At 37.4% G+C, this 10,369-nt stretch overlaps 1 pseudogene; it reads left to right on the top strand.

The window, feature by feature from the left end:
• Positions 1–499: 499 nt before the first annotated feature.
• On the top strand, positions 500–1,425 carry LOC129550925 (olfactory receptor 4N5-like; annotated as a pseudogene).
• The last annotated feature ends 8,944 nt before the right edge of the window (positions 1,426–10,369 follow it).

A 10,369-nucleotide genomic window follows, 5' to 3' on the forward strand; every position in this document is an offset into this window, starting at 1 on the left:
TAAGTCTCACTTTGGCTCTGTGTGTGTGTGTGTGCATGCATGCATGCATGCAGTGTTTCTATACATATGTATGCTGACATTTTAAAGGAAGATTTTCAAAAATTTCATCTGTGGATGGTAGTACCTGTATATTAGTCATTCCATTCACTTTTTGAGAGATGTAAAGCAGATATTTTTAATATTTCTTAAAATATGTACCATAACAAACCACTGTACATATTGTTTGGTTTTTTTGTTTTTTCCTTTGTATTGCGTTCCTCTTATTTTTCACTCATGCCTCTCTCTTTGTGTCCTTTTTTACTGGTGACTAAGTCACTAGCATTTTGTCAAGGTTTTTGTGTCTCTTTGTACATGTTCCAAAAAATTACTTAAGACATATTGTTTATAACTGAAGTGATGAATTTTTCAGATATTTTTACTTAGAGAACAATCCAAGTCTAGATGTAAGAAACTATAATAACAGTAAACTCTGCTGCTTTATGTACTACAGGCAGAGACCATGGAGCGAGAGAACAGTACAGTGGTGACAGAATTCATCCTTGCTGGTCTGACCCAGTCTCAAAACATTCAGCTCCTGGTCTGTGTCCTGATCTTACTTTTCTGCATCATCATCCTCCCTGGAAATGTCCTCATCATCCTCACCATCAGGTCAGACCCCGGCCTCACGGCCCCCTCTACTTCTTCCTGGGAAACCTGGCCTTCCTGGATGCATCCTACTCCTTCACTGTGGCTCCCAGGATGCTGGTGGACTTCCTCTCTGAGAAGAAGGTGATCTCCTATAGAGGCTGCATCACTCAGCTCTTCTTCTTGCACTTTCTTGGAGGAGGGGAGATGCTACTCCTAATTGTGATGGCCTTTGACCGCTACATTGCCATCTGTCGTCCTTTACACTATTCAACTGTCATGACCCCTAGAGCCTGCTATGCCTTGTTGTTGGCTCAGTCGTTTGGAGGCTTTGTTCATTCCATTATCCAAGTGGCCCTCATCCTGCGCTTGCCCTTCTGTGGTCCAAACCACTTAGACAACTTCTTCTGTGATGTGCCGCAGGTCATCAAGTTGGCCTGCACTGACACCTTTGTGGTGGAGCTCCTGATGGTCTCCAACAGTGGCCTGCTCACCCTGCTGTGTTTCCTGGGAGTACTGGCCTCCTATGCAGTCATCCTCTGCCGTGTGCATGGTTCCTCCTCCGAGGGGAAGAGCAAGGCTCTGTCCACATGCACCACCCACATCATCGTTATATTTCTCATGTTTGGGCCTGGCATCTTTATCTACACTCGTCCCTTCACAGCCTTATCAGCAGACAAGGTGGTTTCCTTTTTCCACACAGTGATCTTTCCTTTGATGAATCCTGTGATTTATACCCTTCGCAACCAGGAAGTAAAAGCTTCCATGAGGAGGATATTGAGTCAACGCATGGTTTGTTGAGTGGATTTTATAATAAGAAGTCATGAAGGGGAAATTCTGGCTGAAAATCATTCACTTATTTAAAAAATATTGTTTTTCATTGAGTGCTTCCCATTGTCAGGTACCATTGTAGTCAGTGAGGGAAAGTTATAGTAACAAGAAAACAAACATGCTATGTTATTCAAGAACATAAAGGAAACACCAGCCTGGTTGGAGTAAGGAATAAGTGTGAGAGATTTAGTTCTTAAGTTATATATGGCTATAATGTCATATAAATAATGCTTTTTACACCAAAAAATGTTTTATTCTATTCTATTTGAAGTAAGAATTCATCTTAATATTTTAAGCAGGTGAGTGATGCATTCACAATTGTTCTTTTATGATTTAGGACAACATTATCAAGATTCTGGGCAAAGACCATTAAAGACAAGGAATCATCACAAGTCATATGTTATGTTACAGTTCTGTTTTGAACAATTTAAAAGCCTGATATTCTTGAAATACATATATTTTCCTCCTTCACCCAAATGTGGTAACAGGATAAGAAAAGAAAATAATTGGTCTTATGGAAAAAAATGTCATGAAATTATTTCACTTGATTGTTTTCAGAGCTTCCTGATTATGATTAACAGGTTTTACAAATCTTCCCTGGATGTTAAAACTTATTCTCAGTTGATTTCCATCTGATTATTGCAATGATAGTTATTTATTTTTTTATTTTTTTTGTTGGAGGCTAATTACTTTACAATATTATATTGGTTGGTTTTGCCATACATTGACATGAATCCACTCTGGGTGTACATGTGTTATTTAGAATTATTGATTTTGTTGGAGATTACATAAATCTCTGTTGTTACCTAAAATAGGCTTTAATATAAGAAGTTAGGTAGTTATAAAATCTTTTAAGGACTGGAAGACAATTTTTTAATTCTGAGCATCCATAAGTGATTTCCATAAGTGCACTATAAAATCAATCTGCTGAATGATCTATCCTTGCAGTAATGAGGCAATTGGGATAACAGAAGCCACTTTGCCAGCGTCTAACTAAAAGGAATACATTAATTAACCGTGGTGTGTGATCACGAGAATGATACAGGCTATTTCATGTTATTGCTTCTCTTTTCAGTTATTTTTTCTCATTTCAAGTGATACATGAGTACATTTGATAATCAGAATTTGGAAATCTAAATGCGATAATCCTAGAAGAACCTGTTAGTATGTTCTCAGCTTCTTTGCAAAAAAAAAAATGAAGCAATGCAAAAAATACTTGTAAAACACAGGATAATAGTTTTATAATCTTAGAGGTGAGAAGACAAGTTGACATTAAAATAGAAAATGAAAAGAAAAACGGTTAATTTGACATGTTAAAAAATATATGTATGGCCAAAAGGCAAAGAGTGATGAAAATCTGCCCATTCCATGTGGATGTGTGAGTTCGTTTCTGCATAATTACAGAGGTTTCCTCCTTAACTCAGGATGGTATAAAGGACCATCCATGCATAAAATTAAAGTAAAAATACTGTTAAGGAAATTTATATAAATGAGAAATTAATTCACTCATCTCACACGCTAGTAAAGTAATGCTTAAAATTCTCCAAGCCAGGCTTCAGCAATACGTGAACCTTGAACTTCCAGATGTTTAAGCTGGTTTCAGAAAAGGCAGAGCAACCAGAGATCAAATTCCCAACATCCGATGGATCATCAAAAAAGCAAGAGTTCCAGAAAAACATTTCTTTCTGCTTTATTGACTCTGCCAAAACCTTTGACTGTGTGGATCACAATAAACTGTGGAAAATTCTTCAAGAGATGGGAATACTAGACCACCTGACCTGCCTCTTGAGAAACCTGTATGCAGGTCAGGAAGCAACAGTTAGAACTGGACATGGAACAACAGACTGGTTCCAAATTGGAAAAGGAGTACATCAAGGTTGTATATTGTCACCCTGCTTATTTAACTTACATGCAGAGTACATCATGAGGAATGCTGGTCTGGAAGAAGCACAAGCTGGAATCAAGATTGCCGGGAGAAATATCAATAACCTCGGATATGCAGATGACACCACCCTTATGGCAGAAAGTGAAGAAGAATTAAAGAGCCTCTTGATGAAGGTGAAAGAGGAGAGTGAAAAAGTTGGCATAAAGCTCAACATTCAGAAAAGTAAGATCATGGCATCCAGTCCCATCGCTTCATGGCAGATAGATGGGGAAACAGTTGAAACAGTGGCTGACTTTATTTTTCTGGGCTCCAAAATCACTGCAAATGGCGACTGCAGAAATGAAATTAAAAGACGCTTACTCCTTGGAAGGAAAGTTATGACCAACTTAGACAACATTAAAAAGCAGAGACATTTGCCAACAAAGTTCCATCTAGTCAAGGCTATGGTTTTTCCAGTGGCCATGTATGGATGTGAGATTTGGACTGTGAAGAAAGCTGATCGCCGAAGAATTGATGCTTTTGAACTGTGGTGCTGGAGAAGACTCTTGAGAGTCCCTTGGACTGCAAGGAGATCCAACCAGTCCATCCTAAAGGAGATCATTCCTGGGTGTTCATTGGAAGGACTGATGCTGAAGCTGAAACTCCAACACTCTGGCCACCTGATGCGAAGAGCTGACTCATTGGAAAAGACCCTGATGCTGGGAAAGATTGAGGGCAGGAGGAGAAGGGGACGACAGAGGATGAGATGGTTGGCTGGCATCATCGACTCGAGGGACATGGGTTTGGGTGGACTCCAGGAGTTGGTGATGGACAGGGAGGCCTGCTATTCTGCGGTTCATGGGGTTGCAAAGAGTCATACATGACTGAGTGACTGAACTGACACGTATAAAACATTATTAGGTGCATATGAAATAGAGGCCTGCTGTGCTGCAGTCCGTGGGGCTGCAAAGAGCTGGACACGACTGAGGGACTTTCACTTCACATTGCCTGATGCATATTCTCAGCCATCATTATGGTACTTGACGTTGATGCCTACAGAATTGTCATAAGGGCAACAAAACTAGGAGAATTGTGGCTCAAACTCATTTCAGTTCTGGCAAAATTGAAGATATAGCTTCTTTGGTAGCAGTGGCAAGATACTGAAGGTAAAACTACTCTTGGCTAAATTCCATATAATTAAAGATGATTTCAAGCTCCAGCTCAATGACCCTTTGAAAGAATCTGAAAGATTAGATCCCCATTCTACCTGTTATATAGGAGAAAAGGAGTTAACTCTCTGAAACACTAGGCAAAGTATAGTTAGATATTATTATTTATCTTCTATGTATATTTTTTATATTGAAGAAGAGTTCACTTGCAATGTTACATATTCAGTGTCTTTATAGATTTGTTGTTCAGTCGCTAAGTTGTGTCTGACTGTTCATGACCCCATGAACTACAGCACGCCAGACTTCCCTGTCCTTCACTCTCTCCTGGAGTTTGCTCAAACTCATGTCCATTGAGTCGATGATGTCATCCAACCAATTATTCCTCTGTTGCCCCCTTCTCCTCCTGTCCTCAATCTTTCCCAGCATCATGGTATTTTCCAATGAGTTGGCTTTTTGTATCAGGTGGCAAATTATTGGAGCTTCAGCTTCACCATCAGTCTTTCTATTGAATATTCAGTTGATTTCCTTTATAGATTATACTCCATTAAAAGTTATTACAATATAATGGCTATAATTCCTTGTGCTGTGCAATATATTCTTATTGCTTATCTATTTTGTACATAACAGTTTGTATCTCTTAATCCATACCACTAATGTGCCTTTTCTCTTTCCTCCCACCTTTGGTGAGCACTAGTTTATATTCTATATCTTGAGTCTATCTCTGGCATATACATTCATTTGTAATACTTTTTTACATTCCACATATAAGTGATATCATGCAATATTTGTCTTTCTTTGTCTGACTTATTAAGAATATTATTTTTGGGTCTAATCAATATTTTAAAAAATAAAAAGTAATTTAAAAACCATGATAAAATAAATACTAAATTTAGATAAAGTCTGAATTAGTAATAGCATCATTTTGAGCCATATTGGAACCTGAGGCACAAGAAAAAAATCTGTAATGTTGATGGCTTTATTGTAAAAAAGTGATATTCTGTTCATAGCTTCTACACTAACTTTGACTTTTAAATATTGCATTAAAATAGCATTCATCTGGATTACTAAGGCATTTGGTATCAGGATAAATTTTGTGCCAGAGGCAATACCTCACCTGCCTCACCCTCATCTTGACTCTTACTTGCTTCCTCGGTATATATATCAACAATCTCTCATCATTTATTTACACTTTTTCTCTTTTTGGTTTTATTTTAAGATGAAAATAAACTTTTCCTAACTTTCTATTTACTTTTGACCTAACTAACAGGGTTCCAACAGAGTTGTATTATCTCAGTCACTAATAGGATTTTGGTGTTAGAATTCAGGATTAACCCCCTGGGGCATTAGATGACATATTCTGAAATATTTGCCCTTTACAAAGCTTTGGTATTTTCTTTGCCAAATTTAGTTGACATAATAACTCGCTTTGGAGATAGTCAGCAGGGTTGTGGCAGTCTCAAATCTCCAAAGCACTTTCTCCAGTGCATCATAAAGAGTTCGAGGAGATTTCAAAATCTAATGTTTTCTATGTGATGACAAATATTTATGAACAATGACAAGGATGGTCAGTTAATGTTTTATGGGAATGTGGATGTTGGCAACATTGTGAGAGCAACATACAACTTGGAGTTTCAAATTTCTGGAGTTTGGGAACTACTCATGTTTATGAGAAACAAGATGAGGACAATAGAAAAAATACTGTAGCTATTCTACTGGTTCATCAGCTGCCTTGGAATGCAATGGAGTAGAGGTCAGAATTTGAGCAGGAATGGTCCGAGGCTTAGGTCTGAATTCATGAGTGTGGCATTTTCTACCCTCTCCCCAATAGACTTCCATCTCTTCTTGATGCTTAGAAATACTTTAATGGTGGACATTTTAATTCTATTACCATAATTGAAATGATCAGCAGCTTTCAGAGAATTGAAATGTGCTTTAAAACCAAGGAACATATTTAAAATTGATAACCAACAAGATCCTATGGTATGGTGCAGGGAACTCTGTTCAATGTTATGTGGTAGGCTGGATGGGAGTGCAGTTTGGGGATAAATGGAATATGTATGTATATAACTACGGCTGAGTTGCTTTGCTGTTCACCTGAAACTATCACAATATTGTCAATCAGCTATATGCAAATATAAAATAAAATGTTTTAAAAAGGAAAAAAAACCCAACAAGCATGCAAATTACTGATATATTTTCTTTTCTTTTTAAACTTAGATGAAAGATAGAGAGATGAAAAGGCTAAGGCTCCAGAGAAATAATTTAAAGATTTTATGAGTTTTGCAGAACATTAGCCCAGATCTCTTACTTTCCATACTCAACATATTTAATAGTTTCAACCGTTCCCTATTCTATTATTCATCAACATAGGACTTTGATGGTTAGACAGGAAGTTGTGAAACTGAGAAAATCTTGATGCACGAACAGCTGACTGCATTGGGAACTTTACATGAAAGCTATTTAATCTTTAGTTGCTTCGCTGAATGAGACATTTGGATTTGTATAGCTACCATCACCCAGGGTTCATCCTAAAGACACTGACAAAGGCTCTAGTGCAATATCCCTTTCATTAGACACATTTATATAATAATATTTATTTTAATAAAATATTTGAAGGGCTAGTTTTGATTTGAACTTACTTGCATGAGTTATTATTACCATCATCACCTCAGTTTTGATCCTCATATCGCCACTGTCCATTAGATATTTTATTAATGAATGGATTTCTTGGCTGAAGACCCATACACTTGTTTAGTGCTTTGTATATTCATCATCAGCGCCAGTATCAATCACATATTTGGTGATGTTTTTAACCTAATTTACATTTTTTGTAATATGTAAAAAGTTAATTTGCATTTAATTTATAAGCTTTAACCATTATGCTTACAGACATTGTGCTCAAAATTTTGGACACTTTATTAAATATATTCATTCCATTGGAATGACAGCAATGAGATTCCTTTTGAAAGGAGAGAGAAAGAGAAAAGAGAATAAGGAAGGAAACATGGAGGAATGTTTCAAAGAGATGGGGAAGTAAGCTCTCTCTGCCTGGCTCCGGGAGCTGGTCTGACCACAGTTTGCCCTCCAGGCAGGCACAGCGTTGCCTGATGCTGTTTGTGTCTCTGCCCTAAGAGTGAGGGAGGCTGTCCCCTTGGCCTTCCTATTCCTCTGCTGTATCATCACTGCCAGAGTTGGACACATCTCTTAATTAGCTGAAGTGCCAAGGAAGATTAAGGATATAGTGGTGAGAATTTAGATTTCTTCAGCCTCTTCTGACCACACTTTCCCCACTAATCTGGCTAACATAGACTATTTGATTCTGAAAAGGGCTATATTTTGTAGGATATTTTTCACAATTGTATTTTATCTTACCTAGAAGAATGTTCATCTGATACATAGTCTCTGGTTCTATGCCAGCCACAATTTCAGAATAATAGATCCAGAAAATATATAGATGAAAATAAGACAAGGAAGGAAAATGGATGAAATGTGTCAGGTACTGTGGAATCCTGTCTGCTGGGTAACAGTGAAAAAGGCAAGATGAATGATAGGAAATAGGCAGAGCGGAAGAGCCTATAACCCTCAATCAAAGAAACCTTCAGAAATCCTCTGATGTCTTAAGACATCATCAAACACAGACACATCATAAAATGACCAATTCTGAGTGAGTTTGTGAGATGCACAAAGCCTAAGAATAAGTAGAAGGGGCTCTTCACTTATATTCCTGGTTTTCCTGGATGTATTTTTATAGGCCGATGATGGAATGAATGTTGAGATAGGTGTTTGTCTAAGGCGGAGAAAAGTTAAGAAGCAAGCTCAGAAGTTACCAAATATTTTTATTACAATTTTGAGAGTGTGCAAACTATTTTGTATTATAATTCTATGTGGGTCCCATTTTGCCCCTGTGTGTGTCTGTGTGTGCATGTGTGAATGTGGATGTGTGCACGTGTATGCGGTGTTTGTATACATATTTATGCTGATATTTTAAAATAAGACTTTAATAAATTTCATCTGTAGTCATGACACCTGTATATTAGCCATTGTATTCAGCTCTAGAGAGACTTAAAACAGATATTTCTAATGTTCCTAAAATATGTACAATGCACTGTATAGACTTACTGTTTTTTTCACTTTTCTTTGTTTTTCTTTTTTTATTCACATCTATCTTTCTTTTCTAAGTACTGAGTCATTAGCTTTGTCTTTCAAGGTTTTTATCCTCCTCTTTATATCCAATATTTCACAGAACTTAAGACAACTGTGCTTACTAAATATTATGCAGAATATGAATATATATTACATTGTATTTTTCTGTAGATTAGCAATTTTCATGTTTAAAAACATTTTATTTCGACAACAAAATTTTTTTGAGCATGTGCCATAAATATATGTGTATATATTTATAAAGTTTATATACCATTATATTAATATATAATACATATTAAATGCAGGATTTTGAAAATATAAAATTTAAAGCCAGTGATATGTGCATATATATTCATAAGTGTATACATGTAATACATATTTATGCTATTTTATTATCACTCTTCATTGGATCATCACATTGACCTTTCTGGAATGAGCCTACACAGCTAAACAAACTGAGCATTAAAACTGGATTCCCCTCTCCTGCAATGACTAGTGTTCTTTTAATTATATAGTATTAAGCTTCTAAGCTTATTTTAGTTATTCAAGTATATGAAAAAGAGCATTCATTGATTAAATGTGTGCTAATAATTTCTTTATATATTTCAACCGAATAGTACACACTTACATTCTTCTACTAATCGTAACAGTAAAGAAAACCCACTCTAAACTTAAGTGCTGCTCCCATAGGAGCTTTAGTTCTCCTGTCTTGAGAAGGAATGGATGAGACTCTAGGATCTTACTGCTCTTTTCCTCCCCTGTGTGCTGTGATTTTCAGTGTTAACATAACTAATTTAGAAAACGTCTCCAGGAAAGTTTGTATTGTGACCTGTTGTTTGTTGACAGGCTCTCCCTTGGGCATCATGCTGGTATCAGAGAAAGAAGGAGATTGGGAGAATGTAGTAAAGAGTTGGGAGCTTCCCAGATGGCTTAGTAGTAAAGAATCTGCCAGCCAAGAAGGAGATGTGGGTTTGATCCCTAGGTTGGGAAGATTCCCTGGAGAAGAAAATGGCAGGCTACAATCCATAGGGTTGCAAACGAGACATGGCTTTGCGAAGAACAGCAATAAGGAATTGAGACTCAGAGAGTGTAATGAAGTCGTGTAGTTCAAGGATGGAGTGGCTGCATAACAATGCTTCTCCAGGGATACAGCGGGAACCCACCTCTAAAGTATGAGGAAAGTAGAGTTATTGTTGGAAACTGGTCACCAGCTTGGAGTCAGGGCAACACAAGGACACCAGGTCAGAGGACGACAATAAGAGAAAACAGGGAGCAAGGCAGAGAATTCCACAAAAGTTTGTGTCGGTGGACGAGGAGAAAAGTGTGTAATTCCAAGCAAGCTGCTAAGTCTCAAGCACAGTACAACCACCAAAATGCAAAGATCTTGATATCTGGAGTTCTGTTATATCTCAATCAGGAAATTTTTCCTATGACTCAAGAAGGCAGGAATCCCAAGAAGGTATCGGACACTAGACCCTGAGAGTGGACCGCAGTGCTGGAGAAGTGCATGGCTGAATGGGAGTAAGACGGTAGCTTTGAGGAAGGTGATTTGTTTGTTTTAAATCTAGAGGAGGGAAACGTTCAGTGTTTCCTCAGGATATTGGAAAGGGTTGAAAGATTGTCTATAACTGAAGTGGTGAATAGGTCAGGTATTTGTAGGTAGACAACAACATGAGTCTAGATGTGAGAAATTATAATAACAAGAAACTCTGCTCTTTATGTACCATAGGCAGACAGG

Source organism: Moschus berezovskii, chromosome 9, assembly GCF_049115385.1.
Source record: "Moschus berezovskii isolate FMDL1 chromosome 9, NW_MosBer_1.0, whole genome shotgun sequence".
Lineage (NCBI taxonomy): Eukaryota > Metazoa > Chordata > Mammalia > Artiodactyla > Moschidae > Moschus > Moschus berezovskii.